The sequence below is a fragment of the Rhagoletis zephyria genome, unplaced genomic scaffold, assembly GCF_001687245.7.
Source record: "Rhagoletis zephyria isolate East Lansing unplaced genomic scaffold, Rhagoletis_zephyria_1.1 Rzeph_scaffold_00470, whole genome shotgun sequence".
In the NCBI taxonomy this organism is placed as follows: domain Eukaryota; kingdom Metazoa; phylum Arthropoda; class Insecta; order Diptera; family Tephritidae; genus Rhagoletis; species Rhagoletis zephyria.
The window spans coordinates 1-19397 of NW_016157554.1; positions in this window are offsets into that span (position 1 = coordinate 1).

The following is a 19397-nucleotide window of genomic DNA, read 5'->3' on the forward strand; positions in this document are numbered from 1 at the left end:
ACGAGGTGGTTTATTTTGTGAGAGTCAAAAATTTTTTTTACTTTGTCTTCGAAAACTTATGATGAAATATTTTTAGCAAGGTGTTAAAGGTCGGGTTTTTGCAAAACTTTAAATTTTATTGCGGATTCCGATAAAATACCTATCCAGAAATAATATTTGTATGGCATGATTTTTCTTTACAGCTTTTATCAGATTATCTATATGGATTGAAAAATTGGGGAACAACTGTTGTTAACGAAAGGATATTCTGCCGAAATCCATAATAAAATCTGCGTCTTGCTAACTTTAGCCCTACAATTGCCTCCCCCATTTCTAGGGGTTTGTCACCATAAAGAAAAATCCTGCCATATTATTTCTGGATAGGTAATCTGTCGAAGTCTGCAATAAAATTCAAAGTTTTGCAAAAACCCGACTTTTAACACCTTACTAGAAATATCTAATCATAAGTTTTCGAAAACAAATTACAAAAAATCGTTGACTTTCACAAAATAAACCACCCCGTCATCAAAAAAAAAAATTTAAAAATAGTTCTTGAAAAACGCCCTTTTTTTTATAGAGAACTAGCCAATTCCCATTTGCTTCGCGGCGCATAATAAGAACTTTTGCGTGAGTCAATGCAAAAATAGCGTTTAAAGGCAAAAACGGTATGTAAAGGAAAAAAGTTGAAACGACTAAAGAGCAGAATCCTCCTCACACATGGGCCAAGAATAGTAGCGCTGTGATGCCCTATGGAATACTAATCGCTTNGTGCTTATAAGGAAACTCAAGAGAGGGACCAAGAATCCTCGCTATCCCAACGATGAAAAGTTTTCCCGTACATGGGCTAAATAANCTATGGAATACTAATCGCTTTCGATGTCATGAGCTTTACCGATGCTCTTACTTTCAACTGTGAAATCTCTGTCAAGCATGAAAAATCTTCTATGATCTTGCAACTACAACATTGGTCCGGTGCGTAAGCAAATATAATATCCTCGCTATCCCAACGATGAAAAGTTTTCCCGTACATGGGCTAAATAAGTCGTGTGATCTCTTGAATATAGTTAAAATGAAGCCATTGATATACCTACCGTGTTCCTTCTTGGACGGATGTGATCGAATCTTTCCTTGTCGATTCGCAATTTTTAAAAATCGTCTTAATATTTATGAACTGGTTTCTTTGAGTCTTACTGGTGCAATAACGGTCGCCCCGAGCAATTTCCTCAATCGGAGGTAAATGCAAGATCGCATTAAGGGTGTATGAGGGCGTCAGACAAAGGTGCGCTTACAAAATTTCATTTAGCCATCTGAAAAGTAAACACATGGAGTTTCTATATATCTCGGCAGCAGCGCCATCTATTGGATAAATTCTCTTTAAAATAAGCGATAACAATAGCTCCCAATTTTCACCATATGTAGGGTAACAAATAACAGTAAATGGGTATGCATTGCATATTTTTAAAACAATGTTTTTATTCGCAGTTAAACTCTCATTCGCAGATAGCTCTCAAGAAAAACGGAAAATTTATATAAAATGACGCATAAAAAATGGAAAAGAAATTTTGCTTTATTAAAATTTTTTAAATCAGTTTGCAGCTCTCAATAAAATATGCTTGTATATTTATTTCTTCAAGAAAATTTACAGCAAAAGCAAAATGCTTTTTCAAGCAACCGAAATAATAAAAAATATGTCTTATAATTTTTCTTGAGAGCTGGATTATAAACTTTAAGATACAGTTTGTGTTTGAAGTTATTAGCTTTAGGGGGGGTTTGAACCCCAAAACCCACCTCTTGTGTGCGCTAATGCATTATGGTGAACTGTCCATTTATGGAACAATTTTTCATTTTTTGTGAAAGAAAAGTTCGTGTCTTACGTCTTTTGTTAACTTTATTTACATAACTATCTTTCATTTCTTTTTTGATCAACTTTAATATTCAAACATTTCAAAGTCATGTAACACTGTGAGATAAATCAGAGAAGATTTGTTCCTTCTTCGTTCTCTGTAGGACAGTTCCTGGGACTTTAGCTCCTAAATTGCTCTTTGAAATAAAGTTTTTCAGAATTTTGCTCCCGTTTTTTTTTTCTTTTCCAAAACGTTCAGGAGAAATTTGTTAGCATTTCGTTCTGTTAGAAATGTTCCCGAAACTATTGTTCACATTTTGTTCTCTCTGGGAAAGCTCTCAGGGTTTTTTTTCTTATATAATTCCCAATTTTCGTCAGTTCTCTTTTGGTTTTGCTTTTGATGCGTTCTTGGGAACAAAACTACGAGAACGACATTTAGTTTCGATCATACAATTTGTTCTGGGTTCTTGTTTTTGTAGGTTTACATAGTCGCCTACATTCTAGACATAAAAAGAAATTATTAACAAAAAATTGTCTCACTGAAAAAATATTTATCCTCACCAAAAAGATTATACAAGAAGCTTTATGTCGCGTTACCCGGGTGTTTTTCGTTTAACCGGCATCAACATATGTATATTACCCGGGTACCCGGGTATCATCGGCCCTACCGTGTACGCACTGTATATATTTTTCATCGGATAAACAGAAATTAAGTTACGAACAATTATAAGGCTCAAACTACGAAAAACGCGTTTTTATACCTTAAGTCCAGATTGTGAGGGGGTATTCAAATTTGTAAGTATCGTTAGATCTATAACTTGATCAGTCACACAGTGTTATTATCCCGACGAAATCCTTGACGGTGGTACCGGGTGGGGAATGGTACATGGCGGTAGGAGGTTTAGTTTGGGTTAAAGTCTCACACTGACGGGGTTCGGATTTCGATGCTTCCTCCTCGTATAAAAAACATGTGCAGTAAAAAGTTTATTATTTAAATCGACCAATAGTTTTATATCAACTTTTGCTAACTTCTATTTATATGTTTGTGTACAACATACCTCTATTGGTTACAATAATATTAAGCTATAATGACAATTTTTTAGTAATAATTATTAGTTCTGAAAAAAAAAATCGTATAGGGCTCCCCTAAATTTCGCCTATGATTGTGCAATATTCCTCTAGACTAATCTGGCAGCACCGTTTCCATACTGCTGGCTTTTCCTGTTGCTTTGCTGTTGACTTGTCAACTCCTACACGCGGAAAACGCTTATAAAATGTATTACTTAACCGCATTTTGTGTTGCGCATTCCTTTTATTAATCTAAAATTATTGGGTGCATCCTTGCGCACCACGATATTGAAGGTCGTTAAAAACGCTTAACGATTTAACAAACTTTGATCTTAAGCAGGGATCACAGGATTTTTTACCTTTGTACATTTGGCAGTCACAGAGTGGTGTTGCCTAGATATTTTTTGCGAGAATGAGTTCAGCTCAATAACGACTTTCCAAACAACACCACTCTGTGACGGTGAAAATGGGCAAAACCGTACAAATGTACAAATCGTGTGATCCCTATTTTAGATGTATCTTCCATACTTAGTTGGTAATAGAAGGTAACAAAATTGTTATTGTTAACCGACTTTTATATAATGCTCAAGAAAATTGCATTGTATGCATAACTTAATTTAAAAAGAAAAATATAAAAAATTTACAAATTCATACAAAAAAATTAAGCTTGTCGTATAAATATTTGTTTTAGTAAAAGTCCGTATGTTCATCCCATTTTTTAGGCATATAGATTTTGTAAAGAATTAAACAAGGAATACGGTAGTGTTGTTTTGAACTTAAAAATATCGTGCAAACACTGAATCAACTTTAAAAAATCAAACTATTCAGCAAAAATAAAAATTAACGATAACAATTGAATTCATTTCGGATGCGGATGTCATGTATTTTTATGAAATAATTTAGGTGAGCAAATTAGTTGATTTAAATTAATAAAAAATGGAAGGGTTAGTAATTTTTAATAATGTTTTTTTTTAGTACTTCAATTTAAAAATTGGAACATTGTCGTAAATCAAGCCTGCGCCACTATATAACTACTCGCTCGAGGCGACAAACTTGAAAAAGTTGAAACTTAACAAAATTGTAAATTCTTTTCGATTGACGCTGTTCCAGTTGAGAGAACTTTCAGTTATGTTTATACATTTTTATTGCGGTGCAATAATTCCGTTTTGAGAAATGCATCGGGGCTGAAAATGTCGGATGTATCCTCTTGACTTTCCTATTCACAATCTAGCATCATGGCACTATCGTTGTCTAAACACCGTTGTTTTCGAAAGAATTCTTAATTCTCATTCTTTGGGTTGTTTCAGAATTTGGACAACCTGTAACATCATCAACGTTTTTCGATTTTAGTTTTTTTTAAATTAATTTTTAATGCTTTATTCTGTGACTGGTTAGATAAACGTTTTATCAGTGCACTTGCACAATATTCCAGGGACCGAAAATAACAGTTATTTTTTACGAGTTAAGGCTCAGTTATGCATACTTTGAACTGCACTGCACTGCATGACATTTTACGTAAAAATCAAAAATCAACAGACTTTTACATATGTAATGCTGTGCGTTAGGTAACCGCTTACACGCAAAGCTCATTTAACATATTCTTTATGTGACAACTGTCATGCAATGCAAAGTATGCATATCTGAGCCTTTAAACTTGCCTAATATTTTTTATTGCGGATAATAAACAAACTGCTTATCCAAATTAAACAAATTTGATATCATATGAAAGAGGACTGAGATAGCTTTTATACAGAAATAACGAACGAAGGTATATATATAAATAGGGGTGGTATATTTATATATATATTTTTTTCAATTTAATACAGAATAAATTCATACCTGACCCAACTTTTGTTCTATGGTAATTAATTAAAATTTTTTATTGAAATATTTTTCAATATGTGGCTTTCCTCGTTTAGAAATTTCAGTCTTAAAGCTATTTAAGTCCTCTTTAACATGATATTAAATTTGTTTAATTTTGATAAGTTGTTTGTTTATTATCCGGAAGACTTTTTTTTCGGAATAACAAATATTTGGCCAAGTTTAACTCGTAAAAAACAACTGTAAATTCCGGTCCCTTCAATATTCGCATTCGCAAAAGATCCGCATTGATTTTTGCGAAAGCGAATGTTAAAATTAATGCGGAAGATCCGCGGTTGCGAATGCGATTGCGAATATTCGCAACAACCCTGGTACATAGCATTTTAAAGTATATCTCTTGTATTTTCACATGCCGTTGAGTTTGTTAGAATGTCTTTTTTAAGAGAAATTTTAATAATAGAGATAATTTAAATACATATCGTTACCTTAATTCACAAAGGCCTTAACCAACAAGTTTTTTTTTTATTTTACAGGAGATGCGAAAAACATTATAAAAAGAGTATCATAAACAGGTAGGGCTTTTTAAAAAGTGGCATGTAACTCAGTTGTTTTTGTTACTAACGCTTTAAAATTTGTATTGAAGGCGTATTTTATAACCTCCTACCAAAATCTGTGAAAAACGGAGTTTCGAAAAAAGTATTGGTTAGGGCCTTGTGAGTTAAGGCAACAATATGTACTGTTCCCTTGCTTCAAGCCTTAGAACAAATTCACCGTAGTAGGCTAAAAAAATAAAACATATGAGCAAACTCAACGGCATATGAAAGGGCAAAATATATACTCTGAAATCCTATGTACAATCACAAAAATAAGCTACGATTTCACATTTACGAAAATCTGTATGTATGTTTTTCGCAAGACGCATAGTAAGTAGGTCTACTACGCACCTTTTTAAATAAAAAAAAATGAAGTTTGAATACATAGGAATTAAAATATCGCACGAACGATACCATAAAATGGCGCACAATAATTGGTAAGGGATGTGTAGTTGGTCGGAGGCCTCGACAGCTTTTACCCAGGTTCACCCCCATCAGTGAACGAATTACCACAATCCGCATGAAGCTATACATATTTGGTCCAGCGGTCGGAAATTTCGGTCTTCATGACATTTCGATCGATTTCGCCGCACGGAACCTGATTGCTACTTATTAGTAGCGTATACCAGCATCGAAACATCCATAAAACCATTTGGGTGTCCCCTGAGCAAACACGAAAAGCTGCCCCTCGTCCTGCGTGGTGCAGTGTTTTAAATCAATATCCACTCTTTGCTTTAAAAACATGCGTTTGAAAGGATTATAAAGCTTTTAGCGTAGACGTTTTTATAGCTCTGAAAGTAATTTTGCGAAATTTTGTTGAAAATAATTTTGAAGCAAATGAGAAAAATTCAAATATTCGCAAGTTTTATTAGAAAAACAGCGAGAAGGAAATAAGTGTGGACATTGTTTGCAACATAAATTACTGTACAAATGAGCTTAATGTATTCGTACTGTTATTTATGTACTTTATTTCGATAAATGCTGAGGAGGTAGATCACATATCCAAAACAAGCGCACTCCTTAGTATAGAGAACGGTTAGTTTTCGATTGAGGAGGTATCTTGCGTGTTCATATATCAATACCGGCAATAATTAATGACCTCAAATTAATTCAAGAATTTGGAATATTTAGATATGTGTGTATTTTGTTACTGAGTTATACACATTTGGTGTAGAGGCTATTCAAGCTAAAAGCGATGAAGAGCAAGAGTGGGCAACTACATAACATGAATAATAACTTTAATGATAATTTAAGTGCCATTTTATTGATAGTAAAAAAACAGTTCCCGATGTATTCAAAATGAATTATGTATGTATGAATATATTTGCTTACTTCTGGTTCTCCAAACGAACTTGCACACGCACGCGCTTGGTCTCCTCTTCTGTATATTTTTTTTATTGTACTTGTACCAGTGATGGAAACTCAGTGTGCATTGTGCCATTTTCGGCCCTTTCGGAAGCACCTGCACCTTAAGCACAATCGATTGATTTTCGGCGCTATTTTGGCGTAAATCAATGCAGCTAATAAATATTTCTTTCGGACCCGCAATTAGAAATATATATTTTTTGTGTTTTCTTTTATCGTAAATGCTTAAATTGATAAATGATATAAACATAGAAATGCAAGCAGAAGAAGCTCTCATTCATATTCTGCATATACGCTTACAATTTTTGTTTAAACAACTGTGTTGCGATTTCATCTCTAAAGCAAATATTTAATCTTATGTAATATATATTTTAGATTTAAATAATCATATACCCATTTTTATATATTTTGTGGAACAGACGCCGAAATATTTCTTCCTAAAGAAAATTTTACAGAAACTGAAATCAAAATTTTTTAATTAAATTTTTTACAATTTAATGTTAAATTTTTCCAAGATTTAAGAAAGAGAACTTTGATAATGAAATTTTGTTAAACCGTTTCGGCTTCGAGCCAAAGGCAGTAAACTCTGGCGATACGAATAATATTGTACCTAGACCTATAAAATTATTTCCTGAAGCCGAGATAATAAATGCAGAAGCCATCAATCAAGAATATAGAGCATTAGCTGACCATGCAGGTTGCCTGAGGAATTAATTGAATGAGTTGATGTTTCCAAATTTATTCCATTTCGCGCAGGTGACACTGCTTTGTCACATTCTTCAGCTTGCGTTGGGCGCATTTTTCCATTTAAAAATCGGATTTAAACCAAAAACAGGAATAATTTGGTTATAAACGTTTGCACATTTAATCTGCAAATACTTTAGCAATAAACTATACTGATGCAGGGTCAATGATTGAACCACGATTTTCGCTCAATCGTATTTTTTTTAATTGCACAAGTACTTTCGAGTATGCAGTTTTATAGTCTATTTTATAAATATATAAGGAAATTTTGAAAGTTAGGGGGCGCCTCGAGCACCCCCTGCCCCTACCTGGCTACGCCCATGAATGTACACTTTGCTACGTTTTGCTCTGTAAAGTTATATTTTCCCAATAAATACTGAAATACTTCTTAATATTGTTCCATTTGCTAAAATAAAGATAGAAATATGTAACCCGTAATAAAAACAAGTTAGAAAGTCTAAGTTCGGGTGGAGCCGAACATTAAATACCCGGCGCAAGTATTAAATATATGTTTTTTCACCTTTCCGAAAGCTACCGCTAGATGGTAAGCCGGGGTGTATCAATTTTGAGTAAATTAGCGTCCTTAAATTTCGAAATATTGCAGTTTCAAGCATTTCTGAAATTTACCGTTATATGAAAAGCGGCCGTAATTTTAGTCCGATTTCAATAATTTTCAACGTTTTGCTTTTATGTGGCAAGCACAATAAAAATACCGAGTTTGGTACAAATTGGTAGAACGNACCTACATACCAAATTTCGTTGATATATCTCAATTTTTGCTCGAGTTATCGTGTACACGGACGGACGGACAGACGGACAGACGGACAGACGGACGGACAGACAGACATGGCTTAATCGATTTATCTATTCATTCTGAGCATTTATGTATACATTTGTCTATATCTATCTCGATTCGTTTTGGCTGTTACAAACAACCGTTATGTGAACAAAATTAATATACCCTTGTGCACAAGTGCTCTCGGGTATAACAAAAGTAAGTGCGCCAGGGCCACACTGTAGAAGTGAAACTATCTATACATACACACATCTGCTTTTGCTTTAGGTTATAGTTTTTCGCTTTTTTTCTATCAATGTAGATCCCTACCTCTACTGTTCGTTTTAATAACATTCATGTTATTCTGTTTTTCCATTATCTTCATTTTTATCTTTATACTGTATCGATAACAAAATCGATTATAACGTCCATCAAAATATCGATAACAAAATCGATGACAAATTCGATAATACTTTCAATAGCAACATCGATAATACCATTGGAAGCTAAATCGATTAGAAAATCGATAAAAATGTCGATAACAAAATCGATAAACATCGATAACAAAATCGATGAATATCGATAACAAAATCGATGAATATCGATAACAAAATCGATAAATATCGATAAAAATATCGATTATTTTATCGATAGGTCTCGAGAATCCCGAAAATCCCCAAAATGGTTCCCAGATTGAGTCTCTGTGTCTATCCTTTCCTCTTTAATTACCTCTATTTTAATCTTTCTTCCCCTATCTTCATCTTTGCTTTTATCGGTATCCCCATTCTCCTCTTTGTCTTTACTTTTATGTTCATCATTTTTTTCAGCATTGCCCTTCACATTTGCCCTTAAATATATAAGAAAAGTGTTTAAATTTACCTTGGTCTTCATTTTTGCCTTTATCTTTACGCATCTTTGTTTTTATTTTACCTTTGCCTTTACCTTTTACCTTTACCTTTACCTTTTTTTGATTTATGTACGTAGTCAAATTTACTTTCATTCTTGTATTGGTCTTTTTCTAAGTGTTATTATTTAACCTTTTGTTAGCAAATTTTTGTTAAATTAATACCATATGCATACACACAAGAAGCACTTGTTTCAGCCCCAACCATTTCCGCTGCACCATTTCCGTTGCACCATTTCAGTTGCATACACACAAGAAGTACTTGTTTCAGCCGCAACCATTTCCATTGCACCATTTCCGTTGCATCACTTCCGTTGCATCATTTCCGTTGCACCATTTCCGTGTGTAATTTCCGCTGAATTTGCCAATTTACTCCCAACCAACCAACCGCCGCTAAAGAAGTTTCACTTCAATAAATTTTTTTTATTATAAAGCAGGCATAAATTAAAGGGTATATAAAGAGGATCTGTCTATTGAGCGTACTCTTCATAAAAGAATGAATGCATATAAGAAAAGGTTTCTGAGAACTTCTGTGTTTCTAATATGCAATAAGTATTGTATATATATATATTATAAAGCAAATGGTACCTACCGACGATTTTTAATTTATTGGCACATTGACCTGCATTTAGGCACCTTTTTTCGGAAAAATTAGGCACAATTTTAAACCTTGATCTTCCATCACTGACTTGTACTTTCCTCTTACGGCTGCTGTGCGCGATTTGGTGACAATGCTGACGTCCACGTTAGTGTGCTGTCACGGCTATAAAAATAACACTTGAGCAAATAAATACTGTGATTTTCATTTGGCTAACGTTCAAAATACAATTTCGGCGAGAACGGCTGGGCCACAGATCTTCTTAATAGCTGTCGGTTACCACTACCTAACAACAGCATCGAAGTAACTCTTAATTTTTATGCAACTCGTAAATTCGTGGCTACTTCATTTGCAAGCAGGTACGAATGTAAATGTTATACAGGTAGTACATGAGCGCTTGCAATCGGCATTGACGAGCGTTTATGGCATTAGCACAGCTGCGAGCCATGTTGGCTTGATGTATGTTGCACATTGAAAACAAGTGCAGATTTGTTGTCTTTACTTACACGAACATACGAATATTTCCTTTTGAAGAGTTAAATGCAGAGGATGTCTATTATTAATAAATGATGAATGGGCGTAGAGAATCGCGGTTATGACTATGTGTGACACAAGTGCGATAGAAAATTCACTTACGCATTAAAAATCATTTTGCCGGTGGAAAATCGTAATTGTAGTGCCCTTCGAATTCGGCAAATAGTTAAAGGTGTCGAATCCTTTAATGCAATACGTCATTGTCATTGTTTATTTTTACCTTGTCCTCGAAGTTTGATTTTTTATGTGTTAGCTAACCTGCATGCTTATGTTTTTTACTAATGCATAAATTTGTGAATTACTCGTTCTGTTGTTTAGTTGTTTAATGGTTTATCTCTTTCGGATAATGTCACTGGCATGACCTTCATGATTTTAGAAGTATGCCGTAATACAGAAAGAAGGAAAAAATGCACTGACTAAACACTATTCTAATAAGTTATTCCATCCAAATTTGGAAACAAATCACGTTTAAAGAACACTTTTTGGTCTTATCGTGAAACCCAATTTATCAACTCTTCTGACCCCCTTTTTTAAATTCATCGGCTTGAAGAGAGAACACAATAATAAAAGCAGAATATTTAACTTTTTTTCGTAAATTGAATGACTCAATGTCAAATTACATACATAAATCTGCTATTGAAGTTATTATTATTGACATTAATTTTGTAAACTCCTTATCCAGTTAATTTAAAAAATGCATCGATAACCTATGCATAAACGCAACTTTATAACAACAGAAAACCAAAATGAAAACTGAACAAACCATTAAGAAAGTTGTATGTAAAAGACATACTCTTAGCGAACAGAAGAGATTAGAACAATTATTTTCGAATACTGAACCATGTATATGATCGTTCTTAATCGCAACTTTATAAATATACATATGAAGTTTCTTATAGGTTTTAAATCAATAGTTAGTTAAGAATACAAATAGATTGGCGCACACACATATGTTAGTGTTTGGCCGAGCTTCACCTCAGATTTGTGGCGTGCGCCTTGAAGGGAGGGACCTACAGTTTTTAATGCTATAATATTTAAATAGTTCAATCAAGAGAATAAATTAATTTCAAGTACTTTTTTATATGTGATGCATTCGGCAAATAGTTAAAGGTGTCGAATCCTTTAACGCAATACGTCATTGTCATTGTTTATTTTTACCTTGTCCTCGAAGTTTGATTTTTTATGTGTTAGCTAACCTGCATGCTTATGTTTTTTACTAATGCATAAATTTGTGAATTACTCGTTCTGTTGTTTAGTTGTTTAATGGTTTATCTCTTTCGGATAATGTCACTGGCATGACCTTCATGATTTTAGAAGTATGCCGTAATACAGAAAGAAGGAAAAAATGCACTGACTAAACACTATTCTAATAAGTTATTCCATCCAAATTTGCAAACAAATCACGTTTAAAGAACACTTTTTGGTCTTATCGTGAAACCCAATTTATCAACTCTTCTGACCCCCTTTTTTAAATTCATCGGCTTGAAGAGAGAACACAATAATAAAAGCAGAATATTTAACTTTTTTTCGTAAATTGAATGACTCAATGTCAAATTACATACATAAATCTGCTATTGAAGTTATTATTATTGACATTAATTTTGTAAACTCCTTATCCAGTTAATTTTAAAAATGCATCGATAACCTATGCATAAACGCAACTTTATAACAACAGAAAATGAAAACTGAACAAACCATTAAGAAAGTTGTATGTAAAAGACATACTCTTAGCGAACAGAAGAGATTAGAACAATTATTTTCGAATACTGAACCATGTATATGATCGTTCTTAATCGCAACTTTATAAATATACATATGAAGTTTCTTATAGGTTTTAAATCAATAGTTAGTTAAGAATACAAATAGATTGGCGCACACACATATGTTAGTGTTTGGCCGAGCTTCACCTCAGATTTGTGGCGTGCGCCTTGAAGGGAGGGACCTACAGTTTTTAATGCTATAATATTTAAATAGTTCAATCAAGAGAATAAATTAATTTCAAGTACTTTTTTATATGTGATGCAACACTTTTATAATTTTATAAAGAATCGCCGAAAACCGCGTCACACGGCAACAATCGATTGGCTTGACTGCATTTGCAGATAAAAGGAAAGTTGCTAGTGCAGCACCAGCAAGTTTAAATTATTTCTCCAAAGCCATTTACGTAATTTTAATTTTATTTTTTCGAAAGAGATCTCTGAAAATCTACAAAAAGGACTTTCTGGCGGTTTAGATGGCAAAGTAGGCTTTCGTTTTCTCATTTTGATGGCCAAATGCCTAGAAGAAGCGGTTGCATTGCAAACTTTTTAATGGCTGAACGACCAGCACAATTACCGGCATGTAATGCAGATACGTATGTTTGTACATATGTAGCAGTGATGCAAATAATGGTGTCGGTATCTAAATTATGCCTCACACGTAAACCAATGCTCCTGCTTCGGTAGTATTTAACGTACTAGTTGTAGTTGGTGGTAAGGGAAAGAAGAACTCTTACTCGTCCTTGGAAAGGCCTAGGGGATAGGAATTGTCCTCTCTTTTTGTTTCTAAGTGGCGCTAGTATTACGGCGAAGAAACAACTAAAATAATAAAAAAAAGAGTAGTGAAAAATTCACAAATTTTAAAATCATATTTTGGTTCAATAAAAATTCAGGTTTCGTCCATTGAGATAACCAATAAATGTTACATCGTTACGTCCGTGAACTTCACATCTGATCACGCAATCGAAGTGTTATTCGGTTCTTACAATTTTATTTTATCTTTCATTCAATCGTCAAGTGATGCATTTACTTTATTCTTTTATTGCACCATGGCAAATATACTACATACTTATGTATACATACATAATGTACACATACCTTTACGAATTTACACTCATATGAATGTTCGTGGTTATAAGCAACCAAAACATCTACGCCATTATACAACAGCAACAACGCGAAGAAGTGTAACAATGTGAATGACACCGAGGCATAAAGTTGAATGCCATCACATCGCATTCATAGCATTGCTTCTAATAAGAGTTGAGAGGCCTGCGATGCACTATCCCAATCGACCGAAATGGACAGGTCCCCTTTACTATATGTACATACATATGTACGTACACTTTAACTACATACAAACGATGAATCAATGGCTGGAAACGAGTTTTAACATCTTTGTATGTATGTGTTTGCGTAGGTACAAGCAGTGTTGCCACACATGGGCTTTTCCACCAAAACTGGTAGGTTTTTTTTCCATTTGGTGGGTTGGTAGGCTAGATAGAATTTTGGTATATTCCGTGACAATGAGTAATATTTATTTGCCAAAATTACAAAATATGTATCTCCAAACCTTCTAGCAACCTTGTTTATACGAATATCATTGGTGCGTTCGTATAACGGCGACGTAAATCATGTAATATACCTGATTCGCGATTACAAACGTATACCCCTATTATTGCCAATACAACGTGAACATCCATATATATTCTATGGTGTACTTGGACCAACAGTGCAGAGAAGTCTTTCAATGGGTTCGTAACCAGCCATATTCCAGGTCAGGTCTTAGCAATCGAAATCTGTGTTCGCGAATGCCTTCGTAGAAGGACAAATGGAGCCAGAATAAATATTGTGTCGGATAGTCAGGCAGTGTTAAAGGCCTAAGACTCTTTTAAAGCGGCATCAAGGCTTGTAGACTCTTGAACCACCTGGGAGCCCACAACATCGTAACGCTGATATGGGTTCCGGTACATGAAGGGTTTGAAGGCAACGAAAGGTCTGACTGTCTCGCCGGAGCCGAAATGCGCTTGCATGGTCCCTAGCCATTCTACGGTATTTCTAATGAATACACTACCGAACTACTTAGGAGCTGGGAAGAATCTCAGATTGCTGCGCACTGGCGGAAGGCGCAAAGATAATAAAACAATTACCTTGTTTATATGGCATCGAACGTGGTATCGAGTTATTTCGTAACAGTGTAGCTCGCATGAAATGCAAGTATTTATATGCAACAAATGAAGTCGATCAAACAGAGTTATCCCGATGCAATCTTGTTAATACATGTGCCAAGTCTTGAAAATAATAAACATTGAAAAATAATTATTAAAGACTCAAACAGCCATGATGAAAGGATATTATTTATTAATTTTATAACAAAGCTTAGCCTAAATTTAATTTCAAGGACTATTTAAATATTTTACTTCTTACAAAGTCGCAATAAACAACCGTGTGGACGAATCCCGTGTTTATATGCACTCTTAACACGATTCAACAACTCTTAAATCGCATCCAAAATGTGATTTATGGTGGCATGGTTAAAAGTTTCAATTCGATTTAAGAATGTGTTTACATGTGTGTGTCCAAATAACATGGTTTGACTTAGAACGAATTGAAGCATCACATAAACAAGGAATTTGAGAGAGATTCATAGCTCCTCACAAGAGGAACTCGAAAGGCTCCTTGAACTTAGAACTCTTACTGGCTACTTGACAGCACACAGCAAATTAAGGTACCATTTGAATCAAATGGGGCTTTCTGTACAGAGGGACTGCAGGTTTTGTGGGCTGGTGGAGGAAACCCCAGAGTACATTCTATGTGCCTGCCCACGAAACATGAATCGTAGACTGAGGCTGGAGTGATTACAATTAGGGTTTAGCAAAATAGATCTTCTCAGGCCGCATAAGTCTTTACAGTAAAATTAATTGTTATACGCAGTTAATTTGTTTTTATTGTACTAGCTGTGTCTTAGTTTTACTAAATGTTAAGTTATCTACATTTTTAATAAACTTGACTTTTGGTTGATTTTGGTAGGAAAAAAAATTGTCTGTGGCAACACTGGGTACAAATAAAAAGGAAATGAAGTTAGCGACATACATAATACGTACATACAAGCACATGTGTAGATATGTTTATATGAATGTACATACATTTCTAAAGCAAAATATGGACGNCAAAGGAAATGAAGTTAGCGACATACATAATACGTACATACAAGCACATGTCTAGATATGTTTATATGAATGTACATACATTTCTAAAGCAAAATATGGACGAATTTCTTAGTACGTAGGTACAGTGATGCCAAACCGTGGGAATTATTCCCTTTTGTGGGAGTTTTTAATAAAAACTGAGCTATAAAAGGAAAACGGTATTTTGTTTTGTATTTAGAACAAAAAATGGTATGTACATAATTTTGGAAATGTCCACTTAATGTGGCTCAGCTGAGCACGAAATTCTGCTCTTACAAAAAATGATTTGAAGAACTTATTTGGCCACTCTGTTGAGCACAGTTTATAGAGTAATTAAACCTTTTCGCAGTTTTTCACCAATTGGTCGCCAAGGAGTACTTTTGGGTTGCGTGCAGCGTTTTCGTTTTGCGCGCACGGCAACACTTACTGTGGGAAATTTCGCCTCATGATTATAAAAAGTTATTTTCGAGGAAAAAAGACATATAATAATGTGTTATTTATGAACAAAATTTAGGTTAATTATAAAATCAGTGCTTAATTAAAAATGATATAAAAAGATAAGTACTTAATTAACACTTGGGATTCTATAAACTGGAAAACTCAAGTCGTGGTTATAGAACTGAATAGAATTTTCTTAAATATAAGTTTAAAATTAAAAAATATCCATTTCCACGCGAATTTTGTGTTATTTTGTGAATTTATCAAGTAAAATTCTAAATTGCTGAATATATTTAAGTCTTTATTCCATACCACAGTAGTTTTGTATACAACTCTGAATCAGCAAAATTCATGCTCCTTCTCATTATCAACCTTTATCAGATTTTACTCCCGAGCAGTACTCAAAAGGGTTTATTAGCACATATACTGTGCTGTTGAGTACCATTATCACCTTTTATATACCTATAAAGCCTAAAGAAGATAATGAATCTATAAATATACTTAGATGCACAACATTTTTTTATTACATGGATCTACAAAAATTGGGAATAAAAAACAACTACTTTTGAGCACAATACTCTAATAGCCAGTTTAACAAAAGCAATTATTACTTTTTATTTGAATTTAATATGGAAACTGTTGTTTCACTTAAATTGCTTTCGTGAAACCGGCAGCAAGCCTTAGTAGTTTACATACATACATATTTATATACGCATATTTGTGTAAATGCAATATCAGTGTGGGAAAAAGGAGGGATTTTTGTTTTCGAGAGTGTGAAAAAATGGGAAAAATTATACTTTTTTGAGGTCTTCTTTATGGCATCACTGAGTACGTATGTACGAACATATGTGCATATATTGTAAAAAAACGGTGGGAAGATGTATGAAAGAAGGACAACAAAAAAACTTAATAAGAATCTGTCATACTTTAAAATGGCTAAAAAAGACTCGAAAACGACTGAAATATCACTCGAATAAGACTCACAAATGAATACAAATACGGCTTACTCGAAAAAGAGTCAAAACTGATCAGAAAAGTGGGTAATAAAAGACTCGTCAAGAAAAGTCGCGGGCAGGGTACCATTTTCTACCGACAAAAGCGTATTTTATCATCTGAATATGAGCACAGTTATGATTTTTTTTTTTTTTTTTTTTAGATGGGGAAGAGGACTTACAAAAAAGACCCGAATATGATCAACAATTTCAGAAAATTCGGGGTAGGGAAACACAAAAAACATGCAAGATAGACAAAGAAAACAATAAACATGCAATGTACATACGAACAGGGCCGCATTTAAAGACAGGCTACATAGGCGCCAGCCTTTGCGCCCGCGCCACAAGGGGACCTGCGCCACATGAAAATTTAAAAAAAAATCGAAGGGAATTCACATTATAGCACAACGTAGTTTAAGTACTAAATAGCTGATTTAGTTTAGTAAGTAAACGAAAAAGCGTCGTTTCATCGACTCGGAGCAAACGGAGACCGCGTGCGCAGCGGGTCGCAGTTTCGACAGCCTTGATCTAATAGCGTTTTCTTTTCTAAAAAACAATTCCATTTTCATTGCCCTCTCCTAAGTAACTGCGCGTAGAGGGCACTGAGAAAGCAAAGCATTTTTCGTTAGAAAAGAAAACGCCATAAATCATTGTGATTACAAATTTGAGGTGTTACTTTGTTCTTGCTTTGAGTATAAAGGCCCGCTTCTGTTGTCAACACAATATACAGTATATTTTGCTTTGCTGCCTCTATGCTTAAGTGCACATTTAAGATACCTACCCCAAAATGCGCATCAAAAGCATTATTTTTAACATTTATAAGGAAACTGCTCCGATAGATGCATTCAACATACCTGCACATTGGCGATACCTGCCTTAAAAATTGTGCGACTGGTATCAATTATCAATGAAAGTATTACGTTTACCTGCACTGGTCCTACAATTACCTAATTTTACAACCTCTTATTTATTTTGCTCATCTCGCAGAACAACGAAAATGGCTATCAATTTATGTAGTTATATAGATAATTAGATAACATTCGGTAAAAATTTCGCTTGCAGTAATTTCTACATGGTAAGTGCTCCGCCAATATTTGGTTTCATAGGGATTCGGATACCATCCTCATTGAAGTAGTAAAGAAAATTCGCTTAAGTGCCTTTTTCGGTTACGTGCACAAGTTTTTCGTGCAAAGAAGCATGTGCAGCTAAGCAAAATATACTGTATTTGGCAACATTCAGCTTTTCAATAAGAAAATTATATGAGTTATAAAAAGTATAAATAAAGAAAATATTAAAAACGGTGGCTGTGGTGCAAGTGTTAGAGAATTTAAGCGCACCTAAAATGTTGTAGCCGATACATGGCGCAATAGGCAGGTGAATTAATAAAACAGCTTTCTCGCTAAATGTTCTGTCATTCGGCTGTCTTATACAAAATTTTAAAACCTAATTTTCAAATAAGGTAATGTTAAATCAATATAACAGGGCAATTCTGGCAACTGTCTTTCAACTCACCACAGTCTTTCGAATAGTGTTGTTCCGATACGACTAACTACAAGTAAATACTCGATACTTTCTTCAAGTACTGAGTACTTTTTGTACTCAAATCCTCCCCGCAAGTACTTAGGTGGGTATCGAGTACGCGGTTAAAGTATTACTAGCTTTTCCAAAAATTCGGAATTTCGGTTCTGACAATATACGAATAATGCTGTTGTGGTTTTGGTAATATGTTAAGTTGGCTAATAATGAAACTGTCAATTACTGCTTTCTCGTACTAGTCAAACATTAAAATTTTGTAAGATTTACGACTTTTCTTTCGATAGGTTTTGGCCGAAAGTACTCGAACATACTTCTGGCTACTTTTTCGGTAAGTTTTGTTCGGAGAGTACTTGAACTGATTCTGTTTTTCTTCACATGACATAAGTATTTACAATGAGTTCGATATGAGTAAGTATCGAGTACTTCTCCTTGATACATTTGTAGCATCGATACTTTTCTTCAATATTTTTAAAGAGTACAGGAATCGAGTACATGGTGGTATCGGAACAACAGTATTTTCGAAAGGCAAATGTCCCTTGCAACACAATTGTCAATTCTGGAAACTATATTGAAAGCTCTTCACTGTCTTTCGAAAGACTAATTGAAAGATCTGCCAACGTAATGCTGTTCGCTTTTTAGCAAACATATTTTTTTTTTATTAAATTAAATAAAGAAAATATATACACATGTTTTTATACCCGAGCGCACTTGTACACAAGGGTATTATAACTTTGTTCACATAACGGTTGTTTGTAACAGGCAAAACGAATCGAGATAGATATAGACAAGTGTATACATAAATGATCAGAAGGAAAAGAGAAATCGATTAAGCGATGACTGTCTGTCCGTCCGTCCGTCTGTGCACACGATAACTCGAGTAAAAATTTAGATATCTTAACGAAACTTGGTACGTGCACTTCTTTCTGGCGTAGGACGGATGGTATTGCAAATGGGCGAAATCGGACTGCAACCACGCCCACTTCCCATATAACGGTAATTTCCAGAAATACGAAAACTGCGATATTTTAGTAACTACTGAAGATAATTCACTCAAAATTGATATTTACAATAACTTTCAGACGAAAAATAAGAATATTATAAATTTTTGGAAAATGGTTACACGTGTATATCTTGGTAACTGCTCCACCAATTTCTTCCAAACTTGGCACAGATGTTGGCTTTGGTACAGCGTACTTAAGGGCCCAAAATTGTTAAAATCGGACAATAACCACGCCCACATCCCATATAACGGTAATTTAGAG